The sequence below is a fragment of the Octodon degus genome, unplaced genomic scaffold, assembly GCF_000260255.1.
Source record: "Octodon degus isolate 3935 unplaced genomic scaffold, OctDeg1.0 scaffold00090, whole genome shotgun sequence".
Classification (NCBI taxonomy): Eukaryota; Metazoa; Chordata; class Mammalia; order Rodentia; family Octodontidae; genus Octodon; species Octodon degus.
Window position 1 is genome coordinate 9,937,909 of NW_004524666.1, and position 20,809 is coordinate 9,958,717.

Genomic DNA, 20,809 nt, shown 5'->3' on the forward strand with positions numbered 1-20,809 from the left:
CCCAGCCAGGATTTATATTTTTTTAACTCCTGCCTGGCAAGTGCAAGGTTCTGAGTTTGATCCCCTTGTACTGAAAAAAAAAAAAAAAAAAAAAAGGATTTATGTTTTACCTGTTGGGCTTTGCTTTGGCCTGATTCCATCCTATCTCCTATGGTGTTATCTCAGGTCATGAACTCTTTCTGTTGCAAACAATTTGGTTCACAAACAGACACTTCTGACAAAATTTTGTTTTTGTTTGCAAACTCTGCTTCAGGTGACAAACATGACTGAGGCTATCTTTCCCACACAAACACAAACATGACCATCTTCTCCAAAATGGTAAAACATGCAGCGAGATAGCTCAGTAGACTAAACTTCTGCTTAAGCAAGTGGAGGGACTGGGATTCAATCCCCAGCACCACATGCAGTATTGGCCCCGTCCCCAGTCTGCTAAGCAGGTCACAAGACCAGGCATGGTGAGGCACATCTGTAATCCCAGCACTGGGGAGGCTGAAAACAGGAGGATCACTGGAGTCTGAGCTGTGTAATGAGACCCTGTACCAAATACATCAAAATGGTAGAACAAATTAAGCTTGTAAACTGAGGTACCACTGTATTTCTCTCTTCTAAAAATGGGATGTTTACCAGTGCCAGTGATGGTGAGCCTTTAGAGCTTTCAATGATACAATTATCCCATAGTAGCATGTGTAACATAATTTTCCACCATTAGCCTACACCATTTTACTTTGGGACTGTGTAATTTGTGTTTTATTTTTATAGAGGTACAACTAAGAATCTGCCTTTAGTCTCTGAAAAGAGTTTGGAAAAATGGTGGAACTGTCAAGACTTTGAGGAGGGTTTAGTGTATTTCTGTGGGATAGCTGCACTACATTGAGCAGAATTATGAACTTGCTAATGCCTTTATTTAGAATTATTATTTAAGGAGGTATATTTAGGTAGCAAGTCGACAAGGCATAGCATATGGCAGTTAGAGTAGAATTTCAATTTGACTAGCCCAGGAATCTATCCTGGGACTGGTGGAACACAGCTCTAGGTGTATCTAGGTGCCTCAGGTAAACATGACCTTGGACTCTGCTTCTAGTTGCTTACATCTGTCAGTGCTGGTACTCTTTCCCTACTCTAAGCAGGTGAACTAATCCCTGAATGAAGTAGTTACCCTGAATCATGCCCTTCCACCATGATGTCTCTGCCTTGGAGCCAGTGAGACACAGACTGAAAATGCAAGCCCACTAAACCTTTCTTCCCTTACCTTGTGCTCCCTGGTATTATATCAAGCAACAGGTAGGTTAATACATGGTGAACATACCATTCCTGAGTATACTTCTCTTTTACATCTTTTATACCTATGAAATTATCCTTTAAGTTTGCTTTTCCAAATCTTACAAGAATTCAAATAGCTAAGTCATCAGAAATACAAGACCAAGATGATATAGTAATAACAGTTTTTATAAATAGGGGTTAACAATAAGATATTCTTCAAATTTTATGACTTCTGAATCTAGCCAATGTATTCTTTTCTCTAAGAATGCTGCAATAAAAATTAATGTTGAATCCTTCCCATTATATTATGTCTGCCTTAGTAGATTAAGATGCTTCCACATGACACAGAAAAAAAGGGGAAAAAGAAAGAAAGAAAGAAAGAAAGAAAGAAAATAAATTTGGAATAACAAAGCCAAAATGGGCCAGACATAATGGTACATGTCTGTAATCCCAGCACTCAGGCTGCTGAGGCAGGAGGATCGCTGCACATCTAAGGTCAGCCTAGGCTACACTATGAGTTCAAGTCCAACCTGGGCTATATAATAAGTGTCAGACCCAGTCTCAAAACAAGCAAAATAAACTAATAAAGTTTAAAAAAGGGCTGTGACTGCAGCTTAGTGGTAGAGTGCTCACCTAGTATACACAAGGCCTTAACTTCAATCCCTAAAATATTCAGGAGGTAAGCGCTATGGATTGTGTCTCGATGTACCCCCAAGGCCTCATGCACTTTTAGACAGATCTTTTTCAGAGATAGCTGAATCATGTTTTGTGATTGATTCATGGTTCAGAGGGATTAAAGGTGGATGACTGATGGATCAGTCCACTAGTACAATAAAAGGAAGAGAAAGAGACTTGTCTTTCCCTCCTCTTTGCTTGCTGCTCTTGCAGTTTTCTGCCACCATAAAATGGTTGTCTCTCTGTCATGCCACTTTGCCTTAGAGCCACTTGACTACAGACTGAAACCTCCACTAACTGTGAGCTAACTAAACCTCTCCTCCCTTAACTTGTGGGTGTTGGGTGTTTTGCATCAGCAACAAGAGAAAAGTAACTAAGACAGGAAGTAACTAATAAACAGCAGTTCGAGAGTAAAACAGAGAAAACCATCAGGAACAAGTATTAAATGTTAAGTGGGTAAAAATATCAAATGTAGAAGTAGGATTAAATAAGAGAAAATAGAAAAGAGCTCATTAGAATTTGACAGTTAACATTTTTCAAGACAATTTCTACAGCAAATACTTTGCTCAATTCTCTTACAAGACTGACCATACTTACTGTAATTATACTTTATTATAATTACTTGGAACTGACTGATGCTCCTTGCCCTTGGGGACAATCATTTCTGTATAATCTATAGGAACTAGCAAAGTATCTTGTAAACAACAGAAACTAAACATTCTTTATATTGACTTTTTATTTTTGATCATCCTAAAAAAAATATTTCCACAATAATAAAAGATCTGGAGAAACTTCTTTTTAAAATACATACTTTAGTATGCCATGCAGCACATGCCTGTAGTATCAGCTATTCAGGAGGAAGAGGCAGAAGGATTTCTTGAGCAGAGGAACCTGAGAATAACCTGGGCAACATACTAAGATGTCACCTCAAGACAGCATAGACAGGGGCTGGGAAGGAGAAGATGGGTAAGGGAGAAGGGAGGGGAGAAAGAGGAAAAGAGGAGGAAGAAAGGGAAAGAGAATAAGAAGAAGGAGAATAAAAGAAAGAGGAGAAAGGAAAGTGGGTCTATATAGTAAGACCCTCTTTCAACTCCCTCAAGAGATTTTCCTGCCTCAGCCTCCCAAGCAGATTGGATTACAGCCACAGTGCCCAGCTTTTGTTTCCTTCTTTCAGCTTATATGCTTCCTGGGTTTTCTACAATGATTATTAACTACTTATATAATAGTTATTTTCTTTCAAATGTTTCCATATAAGCTGACCTGAATCTGTCTATATACTCAGGTAAACCTAGCCCTGCAAATGATGTATTCACAGAAATACATCAAAGGTCAAGAGCTGGCTTACTAAAAAGCTGAAAATCAAGGAGGAAAAATATAATAAAGCTGTTGCTTGTCTAAGAACAAAGGTACTAACAATAACGACTAACTCATAATTTATAAAGGAAAACAGTAATTTTTCATTTATCATTAAATTAACTTTTTTTTTTCAGACAGAGTCTCACTATCCAAACCAGGCTAGCTTGGAACTCACAGTGATCCTCCTGCCTTAGCTTCCCAAGTGCTGGGATTACACGTGTGCACCACCACACTGGGCAGGTAAATTAACTTTTATTAACAAAAGGTAATACTATCAAATATCACATATGCAGTAAGAATTGTAATAGTATCTACAATAGTATGATACTTTGCTACATGGCAGGGGTCAATCTAAGAGCCTTTACAATATGCTGTCAAACAAATACTATTACCCTGTCTACAGTACAAAGACTGAAAGCAGAAAAGGCAAGTAATGTGCTCTAGAGCATAAAGCCAATAAAGTAGAAAACTCAGAATTCACACTGAGTGGTCTGACTCCAGAGTCTGTGATTTAATCACTACAGCAATTGCTTTAATTTCAACTACTTCTGAAAAAAGGTAACAGCATGTATTAAGTAAGACACAGAGCAAGAGTACATAATGCACCTAAAATTCAGTAAGGCTGGCTTCTCACAAGGAATGCACAAGGCATGGTGGTGAACATCGTTAGAACAAGTCCTCAGAATGCTGAAGCAGGAGGACTCCAGTAAGTTTGAGCCTGGACTATACACTGAATTCAAGGCCACCCTGAACTAGAAGACCCTGTTTCCAAAAGCAAAACAAACAAGAACACGGAAATGCAAGTTAAAGCTAAAAAAAGAAACAAGCAAGGCTATAGGTAAGCCATGCTGGGAGACTGAACTTCATCGCAAGAAACAAAGGTAAGGATTTTAAGTAATCTATGTTTTTATGAACAGTCTGCAAGTATGAAGGTGAGTTAGAATGCCTCTGAAGTAACTCAAGTCAGTCATAACTACAGTCTACATTACGATGGTGGCAGCAGAAAAGTGGACAGATCTGAGAGACAACAGCAGCAACAAAACGTGAGGAAACCAGATAAAGAAAAGCAAGCTATGACTCCTAGTTTCTGGTTTGGGGCACTGGGTGATAGCAATATCCTCTACTGAGTTATGAAGAACAGCTGAAGGAAGTTTTAGATATACTGAGGTTGAGAAGACTATGATAAGAGCCAGCCAAATAACTCAGTGGATTAAAGCACCTGCAAGTAGGTACAGGGGCCAGGGGTTCGATCCCCAGGCCTGCCATGCTGACCTCACCCCCAGGGCACACTGAGATGGCAATTGAGACTGGGCGTGGTGGCACGCACCTATAATCCCAGCTCTTGGGAGGCTGTAAACAGGTGGATCACTACAAGTCTGATCTAATAGTGAGACCCTAAACACCTTGTAGACCCTTCACTAAAATGCACATAGTCTTCTCTTCAATAAAAAAGAGAAGACTATGATAATATCCAGAGATCTCCAAAGGGATTTGGACAAACCTAGAGCTTAGAAGGAAGATGTAAGCCAGGTGTGGTGGCACATACCTGTAATCCCAGCACTTGGAAGCCCAGAAAAAAGGATCCCTGTAAGGTAGAGACCAGCCTGGTTTACCAAGTGAGTTCAAGGCCAGCCTGAACTGCACAGTAAAACCCTGCCTGCCTCAAAAAGACAAAATCAGAGATGATGTAGACCACAGGGAGAGATACGAAGTTACAAAAACAGGTGGGAGGACAGAGCCCTGAAGAATATTACTTAAGAATAATAATCCCACAATACCTAAAATATGCATTTTTTGCTACTTAACACTGCTAACTGGTTTCTAGTTATTTCACTTTACTTCTATATTCCCAACTAAACATTAAATTCACTGAAAGCAATGATGTCTCCTTATGCCTTTATAGCTTCCTATCACTCAGCATGTAACGAGTATTTTCAGAGTACTTTTTAAACAAATGAATTAGGGGGAAGGAATAAATGAAATATATTTTGATTTTAGGGAAATTTTTTACTTACGGTTCCTGTGGCCTTCCAATTCTCTCAGTTTTTTCTCAATCAGTTCCTGCTGGACTGATTGCTAACTACCCTGCAGACAACAACGAGTTTGAAGACTAGTAACCTGGGAGTCATGCAAGAGTTCTGGGATCTCTTTCATAGTAGATAGTATTTGATGTGCCACAAGCAAATCAAGGAAAATTATTTAAAAGAGAAGAGGAGGAGGTGTCCTTTTTAAAAATAAAAGATAACACTTGATTTACTGCATTTTACTACAGTAGAAATTTTAATACTGTCAATGATGTTTTGCTCCTTGGTTTTCTGATTTCCCTCATCTTTCTTTCACCCTTACTCTTCCTATTCATCAACAAGTACAGGCTTCCCAAATATTTTGTGAGCACCCTAACCTGAGGCCAAAACCCTCTTCTTTGCATTTATCAAGCACATCTCTGCACTTTACTCACAGCCGTCATCATACACTACTTGCTATGATAACTTTTCCATAGTGTGCAACATAGAGTTCACACAGCTAATGAGTACTTTCATACTAGTCTTTACATCTTTAAGTTGAGAATATTTGACACTGCACAGTTATTTTGAACATGAATGAGGACACATTTAATATACCTACTAGCAGCACCCTACTACAGAATCAATAAATGTCAATTCTTGAATCAAACTTAAAAACTTTTGCCAAGTGTGGTGGTGCACATCTGTAATACCAGCACATGGGAGGGTGAGACAGGAGGATCACTAAGAGTTCAAGGCCATCCTGGACTATATAGTGAGACCTTTTCTCAAAAAAATATACACCAACAGAGAAAAGCCAGGTCCTAATGAATTCACAGCTGAATTCTACAGGAAATTTAGAGAACATTTAATACCAATACTCCTCAAACTCTTCAATGAAATAGAAAGCTAAGTAATTCTCCCTAACTCATTTGTGAAGGCAAGTATTACCCTGATACCAAAACTTTCTAAAGAGCCAGCCATAAAAGGAAACTTACAGGCCAATTCCCCTAATAAACATAAATGCAAAAATCCTTAATAAAATACTAGCAAACAAACAAAATACTAACAAACAGAATGCAGCAAATCATCAAAAAGATTATATGCCATGAACAAGTGGGGTTCATCCCAGGGATGCAGGGATTATTCATAAAGCATACACAAATCAATAAATGTACTACACCATATCAACACAGCCAAAGACAAAAGCCACATGATGATCTATCTCAACAGACACAGAAAAAGTTTTTGACAAAGTCCAACACCCACTGATGATCTTTAACTCAATCTGATAACAGCCATCTAGGACAACAGGTGACATCACACTATCTGGACAAACACTAAAAGCTTTCACTCTAAAATCAGGAACAAAACATGGATGTCCACTATCACCAATCCTTTTCAATCACCAACCCTTTTTAACAGAGTTCTGGAAACATCAGCCAGAGCAATTAGACTAGAGAAAAATAAGAATAGAAAACAAAAATAACATCATTATTTGTAGATTAAATGATAGTCTACATAGAAGACCCCAAAACTCTGCCAGAAGACTGCTAGAACTAATAAGCAAACTCAGTAGCATAGCTGGATACAAAATCAACACTCAAAAACCAATAGCATTCCTGTACACAAAAAACAAACTCACCAAGAGAGAAATTAGGGAAACATACCTTTCACAATAGCATCCCCTCCCCCCAAAAAAAGAAATATTTATTTAGGAATCAATTTAACAAAAGAAGTAAAAGATCTATACTGTGAATGCTACATACCCTGAAAAAAGAGACTGCAAAGGATTTCAGAAAATGCAAAGATATTGGTTGCTCATGGATAGGAAAAACATTGTGAAAATGGCCATATTCCAAAATTGTTATACAGATTTAAAGTAATCCCATTCAAAATAACATTAGCATACCTCACAGATCTACAGAAAACCTTCCTAAAATTCATCCTAAACCAGAAGAGACCTAGAATAACAAAAGCAATCCCTGACAACAAAAACAAGGCAAAAAAAAAAGCAAAGTAAGAGGTATCACAATCCCTGACTTAAAATTATACTACAAAGGTACTGTGATAAAATCAGCATGGTACTGGCAAAAAAAAAGAAAAGAAAAGAAAAAGAAAAAGAAAAACAGATATAAAGATTAATGGAACAGATTAGAAGATGCAGACACAACTACAAACACACTCAACTACATAATTTTTTATAAAAAGTCAACTATGTTCACTGAAAAAAAGTTTCTTTAATAAGTGGTTCTGGAAAAACTGGCTTTCCACATGCTGAAAACTAAAACTAGACCCATGTCTATCATCAAGCACTAAGGTAAAAATGGATCAAAGATCTAACTATTAAAACAGAAACACTAAATCTACTGGGAGAGAAAGTAGGTAGAAATCTTGAACACATAAGGAAAGGTAGAAAGTTCATTAACAAAAATGAAACTGCATAGGAAATGCTTCAAAGAATCAACAACTAGGATCTCACATCAAAATTTTTTTTAAGTTTTTAAACATCAAAAGAAACCACCAACAGAGTGAAAAGAAAATCCACAAATCGGGGGGAAAAAATTAGCCAACTGTCTCTCAGTTCTATCTAGAATACATAAAGAGTTTTAAAGAATCAGGCCCCCCAAATTCAAAGACTCAATCCAAAAATGGGCATCTGAGATGAATACACATGTCTCAGATGAAGAAATATAAATGGCAAAAAAATGTATGAAAAGATGTTCAACATCACTAGCCATTTGAGAAATGGAAAGTAAAACAACACTGAGATTCTTTATCATTTCAGAAAATATGATGAAAAAATCAACCAAGAAGAAAAAAAAGAGAAAGAAAAGAACTATTCTCCATTGTTGCTAGCAGTGTAGACTGGTACAACACTGTGGAAATCCGTGTGCAGATTCATCAAACTCTAGGAGTAGAGGTCCCATTTGACCCAACTATTCTCCTTTTATTTTCCCAGAAGAAAAACATCATACCACAGTGAGATAGAGAGATAAGATATCCCCATACAGCAGTACCATTTGTCATAGCTAAATGTTTCTTTTTGTTTTGTTTTGTTTAGGTATTTAGTACAGGGTCTATAGGGTTTCACTACACAGATTGGACTCATAGTGATCCTCCTGTTTTTCAGTCTTCCAGTCACTGGGATTACAGGCGTGCACCACCATGACCAATCTCAATCATGGTCTCAGCATGCCCCAGGGGCGGGGCGGGCACAGCATGCCAGGAGATAGATAAATGTTGAAAACCCAACCCAAATTGACTGAGGAATGGCTAAAAAAAGATGTGGTGATTTTATACAATGGAGTACCACTCAGCTATAAAGAAAGATAAAGTTATGGCTTTTATAGGTAAATGGATGCAACTAGAGACCAAACTCATAAGTGAAACAAATCAGACTCACATGTGTAAACATATTATCTCCCTAGTGTAAGAAATTGAAAGATTAAATAAGATCCAAAATGTTCAGTAGATAAGAGTGAAAGAGAAAGGAACTGTTCAAAAAGAAAGAACTAGGATGGGAGAAAAGAAAGAAAAGAAGGAGAAGGAGGGATATGTAAAATTAAAAAAGATATGAACATATACACAAGATAGCTATGATAATTGTAGCAGTAATTTCTTTTAGTCCAGTGAAAGGAACAGAAAGTGCTTATACACTGCTTGATCAATTTTGCATGCCAGTATCTGGAAATGGGAGCAACTACTTTGAAGGTAATAATATGCATTATAAGAACCATTGTTAATAACCGAGCATCTTGTTTTTTCTCTCTTTGAAATTATAGACAGATGCTCTTTTTAAAGACTGTGGCAGACACCTACAGTGAAGCAAAAGCACAGAGCTTTTGACAAATACATATTAACAAAAAATCAAACAATATCTGAAATTAACAGCATATGTTAATGTGTTGTGGGAGAAAGTACTAGGGTTTGAATTGATGGCTCTGGCACTCGCTGCACTACATCCCCACCCTTTTTTTTATTTTGAAACAAGCTCTTGCTAAGTGGCCCAGGCTGGGCTCAAACTTAGGATTCTCCCAACCTCAACTTTCCAGAGCAATGAACCTATGAGTGTATGCCCCCCCATAAACCAGCAGAAATTAACATTTCTTATGTTATGGTTAAGATTCTGGAAAGGTGGCATCACTGTTACATGTGCTTTGCAGACAACGTGAACACCCTGCAGCTAACAACCACATATTTGGTGGGTTGACTAATTAACTGATTAGGTGACTAACATTGTCGATGGAAAACTCGTAAGTCCAAAACTAAATTTTTCATTAACCAATGAACTATGTGTATTGCAGTGCACACTGTATACTATAAAAGGTGCAATAATACATTCTTTCCCCTACAGATAATCACAAATAGACAACAGAAACTAAACAACATACACATTATTAAATATATTATAAAGCTGTCCAAATACTGTTAAAGTACTCTGATAAACATTCATGCAATTTTAAGTTTTCATGGAAGTTGAGGCTAAAAAAGGAGGGAAACTGAAGTGAAGGGAAAGAACGGTGGATGGACAGAATCTTCTTACAACCTGATATGGGCAGTACTTCATTCCTTTTAATACTTATTAGAATAATCTATTGAATCTATTATACTTTGGGAAGGGAATCTAAATTATTTTCTGCTAGAATCAGGAACTAGGCAAGAATGTGTGCCTTCATAATCAACATAGTACCAGAGATCCTAGCAGCCAGTACAATAAGGAGAAAATGAAATAAAAGGAACACAGATTGGGTAGAAAGAAATAAAACTACATATGGCATGACTGGTTATGGGGGGAAAAAATCTCAAAGAAACTCCTGGAACCAGTAAACAATAATAAAAAGATTACAGGTCTATAATCTCAGCACTCTAGGAAGGTAAGGCAATAGGATCACAAGCTGCCTGGGCAATTTAGCAAGGTTCTATCTCAAAAACTTAAAACAGTGCTAGAGATATGGCTCAGAAAGAAGGGCAATCTCCAGTGCTCCCCTCACACACACACACACACACACACACACACACACACAAAGGTTGTACCATATAACCTTAATATAAAAGGCCAACTGCTTTCTTACATATCCACAACAAAAACTGAAACTGGGAATTTAAAACACAGTACCCAGCTGGATTTGTCAGTGCAATCCTGTTATCCCAGCAGCCTTGGAAGCTGAGGCAGCAACTGCAAGTTGAAAGCCATCCTAGACAACTTAGCAAGATCCCATCTCAAAGTAAAAGCTGAAAAAGGAGCTAGGAATATAGTTCACTTAGAAGAGCCTAAGTTCACTCTCTCATACTGTAAAATCTAAAAATAAAATTTTAAACACAATACCTTATACATTAGCACAAATTAAAGAAAAAGCTTAGCTGTGAATCTAATGAAATATGTGTAAGCTATATGTGAGAAAAGCTACAAAGCTCCAATGAAAGAAATCACAAAAGATCTCTGGAGAAATAGTATATACAGCTAAGATGACAACACTGACAAGATGTCAAGACTTTTTTTTTTTTTTTTTACATGCCAACAGTATGTATTTATTATTCATGAGCAGTTAAGACTTACAAGGGCTATTATCAGTATAACCATGTATGAAATATCACTTAGCAACATGGAGTGAAAAGGAGAGTTATATATTTATATCAAAAAAATACATATACATACTCTCAAGTGCATACCATACACTGCTACAAGAGCAGGGGGTATCAGGCTGCAGAAGTTCTGCTATACATAACATATTGAAGTACCTCAAGCATAAAAATTGTACTTAAGTTGCAAAAATAAAGTTTCTTTTTTCAAACATTTGATCTGAGCTCAAGCAATGAACACCAATGATTTCATACAATTTCACACATTGAAAACAATCAACATACAATAGTCAATAGCTGCAAAAACAACCCTGAAAATATGATAATTATAGGAGTGAACAATGCATTTAATCAAAAACAAGTTTACAGCAGATCTGTTTCATCCTGGCTCTCTGATACTTAAGAATCTTAATTTTATTCAAACCACAAATTAAACCAGGATAAAATAAGAGAAAAATAATACATACAAGGCATCAGTGCCCTCCTGCACTAGTGCAAGAGCATCATTTACCTGAAAAGCTACAGTCACAAACTGAAAGAATACTCATACAAAAGTATTTCCTTCTTTCTTTAAAAAGTGACACATATCATATATCACATTAAAACAGAAAAACACAAACACACATAAACTAATGAAAAACTGTCTCCACCTCTTATTAATAAGGAAAGGCCAGAGTGACTTCCTTAATTCCAATTCAAAATGATGTTCACTGGCCGATGCCCGAGGTCTCCAATTCAGAGCAGTCAAGCTGAGCATTTCTTGGATGCTGTGCTCCTAGGACGGGCTGTCAAGTAATAGGTCGTAAGTGTCTGCTGGGCAGGTTGAAAGCATCGGCAATCGCATATGCCATTTCATACTTTATCATCTGCTTGTTGCCAGACCAGTAGAATGTTCCCTTAATTGACGGATCCAACATTCTCTTCTCCGCCAGCTGCCGACACACAGTGGCTACATCCCTGATGTGAGTGGGGAACCTCTGCTGCCAATGGTCCATGTTTGCCGACTTGTTGCTGAACTGCACTTTATCAAACATAACAGTGACAGTGCTTTATTCAAGCTTTTCAACTTCCCCATATAGAATAGGAATTCTCAAAACAGCAGCTCCTAAATTATTCTCCAAGACAGCCTTTTCTCTTTCCAATTTTGTTTTATCATACAAATTTAGGGGGGCTGGTATGTCTTCCTCTCTATAAGGTGGATCTGTTCCATCAAACACATAATCTGAGCTAATGTATATTAGAAATGCTCCAACCACAGCTGCTTCCTTTGCTAAATTCCCAGAAGCATCTACATTAAGCTGAGAAGCAGCATCTGGCTGATTCTCTACAACATCTTATCTTCTCTCTGCTGCACAAAGTACTATGACATGGGGCTGAAAATCATGAATCATGTGATGAACTGCTTCAGAATCCAACAGATTAACCTGTTCAAACTCTGGCTTTGCTCTTCTAAAACCACAACCAATCGCATGCCAGTTGCTGTGCTGGAATTCTTTGTACACAGCTCTACCTAGAAGCCCGGTGGCACCAGTCACCAGAACCGGCCTGCTGGGGATGTTCACTTCCTACTCCGCGCAAGTCTTCTTTAAAAAAAAAAAAAACTTAACTTCTTAACTTGATCTATAGTTTTAACACAATTTCCAATTCAAATCCCTGGACAATGAGAAACTGTACCTAAAGCCCATTTGAAATCCCAGAAACCCTGAATAACAATGTGAAAAATGGAAAAGAAAAAGATGAAAGACTGGCCTTACCCCCAAAAAACTTATTATTAGGCTGCAGTAATCAAGAGTGGCATGATAGAAGACTAACAGATCAGTCACACAGATTATAGAGCCCACAAACTGACTCACAAAACTGAACAGGTTATTGACAAAGGAATATAGAAATCAACAAAGAAATAACATCTTTTTCAAATGGCGCGGAAGTAAATGGATACACACATGCAAACAAAACAAATACAGGGATTGGTAATGCAGCTCAACAAATGAACACTTGTCTAGCATGCTTGAGGTCTTGAATTCAATATCCACCACCACAAAAATATAAATCAGGGTATGATGGTGCATGCCTGTAATCCCAGCACTCAAGAGGCTGAGGAAGGATCACCACAAGTTCGATGCCAGCCTAGACTACAAGGTAATTTCAAGAGTAGCCTAAACTGTCTCAAAAAGACAATCAGTCAATCGATAAATCAGTAAATAAATATTAAAAACATAAATTTAGGCATAGACCCTACACATCACAAAAATTAACTCAAAATGGACCATTGACTTACATAGAAAATGCAAAACCATAAAACTCCTATGAGAAAAAAAATCTAGATGATCTTGGGTGCAGCAATTAATGACTTTTAGATAAAACACCAAAATGTAATTCTTTTGTTAATTTGGGAAGTTAGACTTGACTAAAACCAACAACCTCTGCTCTGTGAAAAACATTTTTAACAAAATCAAAAAATAAGCCAGAGTGGCACAAAATATTTATAAAACAAATATCTGACAAAGGAATTGTATCCACAAATACACAAAATACTCTGTGTGAAAACTTAATACCAAATAATCCTACTAAAAATAAGCAACAGGGTCAGGCTAAATGTAGCTCAGCAGCACAGCACCTGCCTGGCAAGCAAGAATGAGGCCTGGAATTCAATTCTCGGTATCACACAAACACAAACAGACTAATATGAATAGATACCTCACGATAGAAGATACGTACTTAAAAATACATATATAGAAAGATATTAAACATCACATCATTAGAAGGTTAGTAAAAACAACAGTGAGGGACAGGGTACAACACATGTTCAGCATGCATGAAGCTGTGAGCTGCATTCACTTACAGAATTCAAAAAAAAAAAAAACAACCACAATCACGCCATAGACACCAGTACACACTCATCAGAATGGCTGAAATCCAACCCACTGGCAACAATTCTGACAAGGTGTGGAGCAACAAGAACACTTAACTTACTCATTGCTGGAAGGAATATAAAATGTTCCAGTCACTTTAGAAAATAATTTAGCAGTTTCCTACAAAACTGAACATGTTCTTATCACATAACCCAGCAACTACACCCCTTGGTATTTATGCAAATTAGTTGAAAATATATGTCCTCACAAACATCTGGAAACTAATATTTATAGCAGCTTTACTGATAACTGCCAAAAATTTGAAGGAACTACTCAGCTACTCAGGAGGCTGAGGCAGGAGGGGCAGAAGTTAGAGACCAACATGGACAACTTAGCTAGTCTCTGGGTTGTTAATAAATAATAAGGCTATGGATGTGGCTCCATGGTAGAGCACTTACCTAGCATGTGTGAAGCCATCAGTACCACAAAACAGAGAAAAAAAGGAGAAAGGAAAGAGCTACGTAGCCATGAAGAGACACAGAGGAACACATTACCAATCTGAAAAGACTTACATTATATGACAACAACTTTATGATATTCTGCAAGTGGCAAAACTATAGAGACAGAACACAGAGTAAAGTTGTCAGAGACTTGAGGGAGGGGAACCAAGAAAGAGTAAGAGGTGGAGCCCACAGAATGTTTAAGGGAAGGAGCTACACCATCATGTGTGTCATTATACTGGTCAAAAGACACTGAAGATACAACCAAATAGTGAAAGTATCTCATAAAAGGGGCCAGGGGACTGGGGATACAGTTGAGCAGCACAGCACCTGCCTGGCAAGCACAAGGTCCTAAGTTCCATTTCTGGTACTCAAAACAATAAAAAATAAAAACAAAACAAAAAAGGAACCTGCCAGAGTCCCTCCAACAACAAATCCCAGGCCATGTCTTCTAACTTGGGCCTCAGCTATAACTACAGACTAGTTTGAAATGTTCTGGTGCCTTTATCTAGCTCAGTCTTCAGTAAAGTCTTAGCTCTGTCTCAAAGAGTTCCATGAGGACGAGATGAAGTCTGCAGTCATCTAGACCAGAGGTAGAAGTGTGTCCAAAATAGCTGGAGTTGGGGTGCATGCCTGCAATCCCAGTACTCAGAAGCGAAAGGTGGGAGGATCACTGAGAGTTCAAAGGCTGCCTGGATTGCCTAAGTGAGTTCAAGTCCAGCCTGCACCACACAGTGAAACCCTGTCTCAAAAACAGAGTAAGAAGGGGCCGGAGAGTTAGCTCAGCAGAATAAGTGCTTGCCTGGCAAGCGCAAGGGCCTGAGTTCAATCCCCGGTTCCGCAAAAAATAAATAAATAAATTAAATAAAAATAAATTAAAAAACAGAGTAAGAAAAGAGTAAACCCTAATAAAACTCTGGAATGTACTCTAACAATTATAGCTCATTAGTTATTGTGTAATAACCTACACAAGATGTCAATAATACAGAAAAGGTGAGGAGAGACAGTAAGGAGGTACAAACTTTCAAATCAATTTTTCTATAAGCTTGAAAATTGTTCTAAAAATTAAACTTAATATTTAAATCCATCTAATCCCATCTTTCTCAAAGAAACTGAGGAGGGATAGGAGTTGGGTGGAGGGTCTCCCTATGCACCACTAGGGAGACTTTCAATTGATAATTTTATTATCAATTGAGACTTTCAATTGATAATAAAATGTACCATAGTCACACTAGCTACATAAATGAGATGTGCCATAATTCAGTGATGGTAAAAGCACCCTACTAGCTTGAAAATGAAATATAAGTATGTCCAAAATTACTTCTAATTTACTACTAATAAATAAAAATGGCCACTGAAAACAATAAAAAGTAAAAGGGTTCAGAAAGTAAAATTATAGCTTACCTCAATAAACAGCCTGAAACTCATCTATCTCCTCTAGGAAAGAAATGTAGCTTCTCTGAATAGGAGGAAGTGAAAGAGTGAAACTCAGCTGAGTGTAAAATGGAATGACCTCATGTTAGCACATGGTAGAGACTAAACACACACTACTTGCATTCACCTATGGGGGGTAGTGTGATTATACACCGGATGGGAAGGTGTAATATATATCTACTTAACATCTAAACAAACAGAATTTCCAAAAGAACTAAGGAAACAATTCCTCTCTCATTCACAATCTATCTAAAATCTAATAATGTTAATTTCATGTCTTAGAATAAGTTCACCATCAGCTACATTCAAGTGTCATCTGAAGAAAGTTCAAAAATAGTGGCATATATCACACAAAAAAGTAACATCTATGTATGATAATTAACTTTATAAGGACTTAAAAGATAAATGAATCTGATGCTAGTAAAAAACAATGGATGAGCTGGGGAGATAGCTCAGCAGTCTAATCGCCTGCCTGGCAAGCACAAGGACCTGGGTTCCATCCATGGTTCCGCCTGCTGCGCTCGCCCAGTGCCAGTACCTGCTACTGAAACTCAGCATGGTGGCGCACGCCTGTAATCCCAGCTCTGGGGGGCTGAGACAGGAGGATCACTTTGATCTGCTTAGCAAGACCCTGTATCAAATAAATAAACAGATCCTTTAAAAAAAAGTGTCATGTACATGCACCAAATCCCTACAATGAATGTAATCATTATGTACTGCAAACATGCACTAATAAAAAATTTTTAGAAAGTAATTGTCTGGTATATAAATAGCAAAAAAAATATTTTTTAATCAAAACATTATTCAGGTAAGGTATGTCAGAATTTCTGATATCTAGTCACATTTTTTTTAAAAAAAGTATCAATGAAGATCTCTATTAAAAAAATATTTTCTAAGTATGTAGGATTTGTCTACTGAAACAGGTGTTACCATGACTTGAGAGAAAAGCACACTAATTAGTTGAGAAGACAGAGGTAATCAGCATGCTGGAAACTACCATTGGAACCTACAATAAGAATGTTTATCCTCCAGTCATGAGGCACAAATGAGGCTGCTTCTCTTTTGTGAAGCAATTTTTCAGTAAAAGGAGCAGCAGGGATGAATACAACATATGAATAATGACTTGAACAGGTTCCCAGGAAGATAACACAGTAAGGCTGAGAAAATTATACAATATGTATGATATGTTACATTAATGCTGTCTTTTCTTACACTTACTGGGTTAATGGCATAAAAAGTGAAATTTAGAGATTTTAGTTCAAGCTGAAGCTTTCTACTATTTTTAGATTTTAGTAATAATAAAATTGTACTGATGTTAACTTGGTTTTAAATTTGGTGAACATAAATTTTTTTAATGTACCATTACTTTGTGATGACACAAAATGCTTTCACCTGTCACATACCCACCCCAGCACACACACACAGTAACACCAGAAGGCAACACTCTGCTTTACCTTCTGCTGAAAAGTCTGCTACCTCCAACGCTTGAGGTCCATACACGAAGCCCTCCTGGAATCTATGAATACAGCAGAGGCAAAAGGCAGAGAAGTTTATGTAGATTTAAAGTTACACTGCCCAAAACATAAAATGCCAAATGCCTATCAACATGCCTATATATCTGCCAGGGAAATCAGATTTTAGATTGACAACAAGCAGATCAACAACATATTACTAATATTCACTGTTCATTATTTATTATATACATATAAATGACCAAAAACAGAGCCTTAATTTATATTCTTAGCAAAAGAAGTGAATCATGCTATTGGAAAAATTAAAAGAGCAATAAAGAATGAATTCATATGTACCAAATTAACAATTCAATTTTTAAAAATTATCTGAGAACAAATACATATATAAAAGAATATAGAAGAAATTAAGTAGAATACACTTCACAAAAATGGAGACGTGCCCACAGTTCAAGACACATTTTCTTCTTAGAACTACAAATTACTGGGAGAAAGACAGACTATGTAAAGAAAGAAAGTTTATAAAACACTGGCCTGAAATAAGGGATTGGAGGTCAAGTTCAAATTAGAACACTTACTGGCTGTTGACAAGAGCCCTCCAACCTCGCAGTATAATTAGGGTTATAAATGAGGGCTCTTTCACTGCCTCTCAAACTACACTCATATCAAAAGAAATAAGGTATTAAAATGCTACAAGTGGACTAGGCAGATAGTTCAGTGGTCTAAGCATCTGCCTGGCAAGCACAAGGACCCAGGTTTTATCCCTGGCACCACATGCCTTGCATGCCTGCCCTGGGCACCTGTAATCCCAGCACTGGGGAGGCTGAGACAGGAGGATCACTACAGGTCCAAGCTGCATAGCAAGAACTTGTGCCAAATAAATAAATGATTTTTTTAAGTAAAAAATAAAATGCTACAAGTCACAGAACAGTACATCACGTAAAAAATTCAAATCCTTACATTTGCCTTATTTTACTAATAACAATTGTAAATTAAGAACCTAGAAGAACATAGATTGTTTAGCCAAAAAAATTGGGGGGCAGAGCTGGACATGGTGGTGCACGCCTGTAATCCCAGCACTCAGGTGGATGAGGCAGGAGGATCACTGTAAGTTTGAGGCCAGCTTGGGCTACAAAGTGAATTCAAGGCCAGCCCGAACTGCATAGTGAAACCTTCCCTCCCCGCAAAAAAGAGGATTTAGGGAGTTGTGTGAAAAGGTTCAAAGGTTACAGCAAAAAAAGTAGAGAAGCTAAGCACAGTGGCACACACCTGTAATGCTAGCAACTCTGGAGGCCAAGGCAGGACTACCAGAAGGTTGAGGCCAGCCTGAGCTACATAGTGATTTTAAGGCCAGTATGAATTACAGAGTAAGACCCTGTCTCAAAAAAAAAAAAAAAAAAAAAAAAGTTGAGCTGACTTAAAAGCCCACAAACAGGTATCAAGGCTAAACAGTCAACGGAAGTGAAGACTGTCATATTACTGTGTTAGCTATTTGAACAATACTACCCTGCCTGAGATGTTATCTTTTCTTCATTTTCAAAATAAATTTCTAAATTATACCTTCCCCTAAAGCCGTGGTATGACAGTCTAAGCCAGTGATGGTGAACCTGTCAGTCTCAATGATAACAAACAGCTGGCCGTTGGCAGTGTGTGTCATAGGTTCACCACCACTATTGTAAGCTAAGTGTTTATGACATTCTATGAAATAAACTATTTGCATAAACTATTTGCATGTCTATATATTTCTAAAAATCAAAGAGACACAACTCCAATCCTATTAAAGAGTAACAGCATAGGCTTACATAGGATGTATGAGGTACCGGTCACAGTTTCTGTATAGGTAGTAAAGCATCTGCTTTTTTGTAACCCTGAATAAGGATTATTATTGTTCTTTTTTTTTTTTTTAATATATTTGGTACAAGGTCTCAGTACACAGACTGGACTCATGTCTCCCCACCACTAGGACTACAGGCATGCACCAGGTGGTCTGGTCCCATTGGCCAGCTCAGCATGCACAGGGGCAGGGCTGGCATGGCATGTGGTGCTGGGGATTAAACCCCAGTCCCTGTGCCTGTCCAAGCAGGCACTTATTTGACTATCTCACCAGTCCTATTCTCATTTTTATAAAGAAAGAAACAAGATATAAGAAATTGAAGAAGTTAGCCTAAAATACACAGCCAGAAACAGCAATGTAACTCAGACCATTTCAAGAGCCATACTTCTAATGTTATCCAGTATATATGAAATTATGAAATTAAATTTAAAATTTTAATGAAATTAAAATCACAAACCAGGCACCTAACTATATATAAGAAGTATTCTTCACCATTTGCAGTATTTTCTTAGAATATTAAAATGATTGTTCTACAAACTGTGCAACAAAATGGGCAATGTAGATGCCAAGGATACAGTTCTATGACTGAACATTTGCCTAGCAAGTGTGAGGTCCTGGATTTAATTCCTATCATTGCAAAAATATAAACATAAAATAAAGAAGAGGGATAAATGCTTATGATATAAAACTAAAAAAAAATATGAAATTGTTAAAAACAAAAGAAATCCTAAAAATTAAAAACATATATCCAGATAACATTCAAATAATGTTAGTATTACAGTGAGTAGCAAGATTGAGCAATTTATTATATAATGCAAACATTTTATAAGCTTTTAAAAAATCAATACACGACTACCTCACACCCATTCTGATGGCTATTATCCCAAAATTAAAGATGGGCTGGGAATACAGCTCAATAGTGAAGGGATTCCCAAGCATGCAAGACCTATATTTGATATTCAGAAAAGAAAGAGTAAACAGGAAGGGGAAGAGGAAAGGGAAAAGGAAAGCAAGGGATAAGGAAAAGGAGAGAAAGTAAGTGTTAACAAGAATGTTAAAAAAAAAAAAAAATCCTTCTCAACTTTTAGGGCTGGCCAAATAGCTCAGCAGATTAAAGTGCCTGCAAGCAGGCACAGGGGCCAGGTGTTCAATCCCCAAGCCTGCCATGCTGGCCCCACTGCCAGGGCTCACTGAGAAGGCAATTGAGACTGGGTGTGGTGGTGCATGCCTGTAATCCCAACACCTGGGAGGCTGTAAGCAGGAGAATCACTAGAGTCCAATCTAGTAGTGAGACCCTAAACACCCTGTAAACCCTTCCCTAAAATACAGAAAGAAAAAAAAAAAAAAATGTGGAGAAACAGAGATGCATGTACTGTTCACAGGAACATGCAATGACACATTTCTAGGGAAATATGTAGTATGACAGTTTCTTAAAAAAAAAAAAAAAAAATCAAGCAGAGACCCACAGCGCAGGCCCGGGGAGTGAGTGAGACGACCCAGGCCGCAGGATCCTGAACAGACCCAGGGCGCAGGCCCAGCACGGAACCCTTCAGCAGAACTCCCTGCAAAGAGGCTAGAGGCAAGATCCACCCAGCTGATTCAGGAGCAGAACATCTTGCCAGAGAGACACAAAGGGTTCAACTCGAATGGCTGCAGCAGAAAGAAGTGGAGCACAGCAGCCAGATCCGAACAACACCCACATGGAGGAATCCGAAATTCATAGATCCAGACCTGGTGCTAAGGTAATAACTCTATCTAAGCTCTACACCAAAGGTCAGAAGACAGGTATACAAAATGACAAAGAGAAGGAACAAAATGCAGTCTCAGGCCCCGAGTCCACCCA

General features: G+C 37.7%; 1 protein-coding gene and 1 pseudogene across 2 annotated transcripts in view; both read right to left on the minus strand.

The window, feature by feature from the left end:
* Cdk19 (cyclin dependent kinase 19) overlaps window positions 1-20,809 on the minus strand; it is a 172,475-nt gene that overhangs the window by 118,840 nt on the left and 32,826 nt on the right. The window contains exon 2 of one of the 2 annotated variants that reach the window (XM_023722305.1): window positions 17,118-17,179. The exons of the other annotated variant lie outside the window; for it this stretch is intronic. The gene's annotated coding sequence lies outside the window, so the exon portion shown is untranslated. The remainder of the gene's footprint in view (window positions 1-17,117; window positions 17,180-20,809) is intronic. 2 annotated transcript variants of the gene reach the window in all.
* Window positions 11,422-20,809, minus strand: part of LOC105743003 — a 20,676-nt pseudogene continuing 11,288 nt past the window's right edge.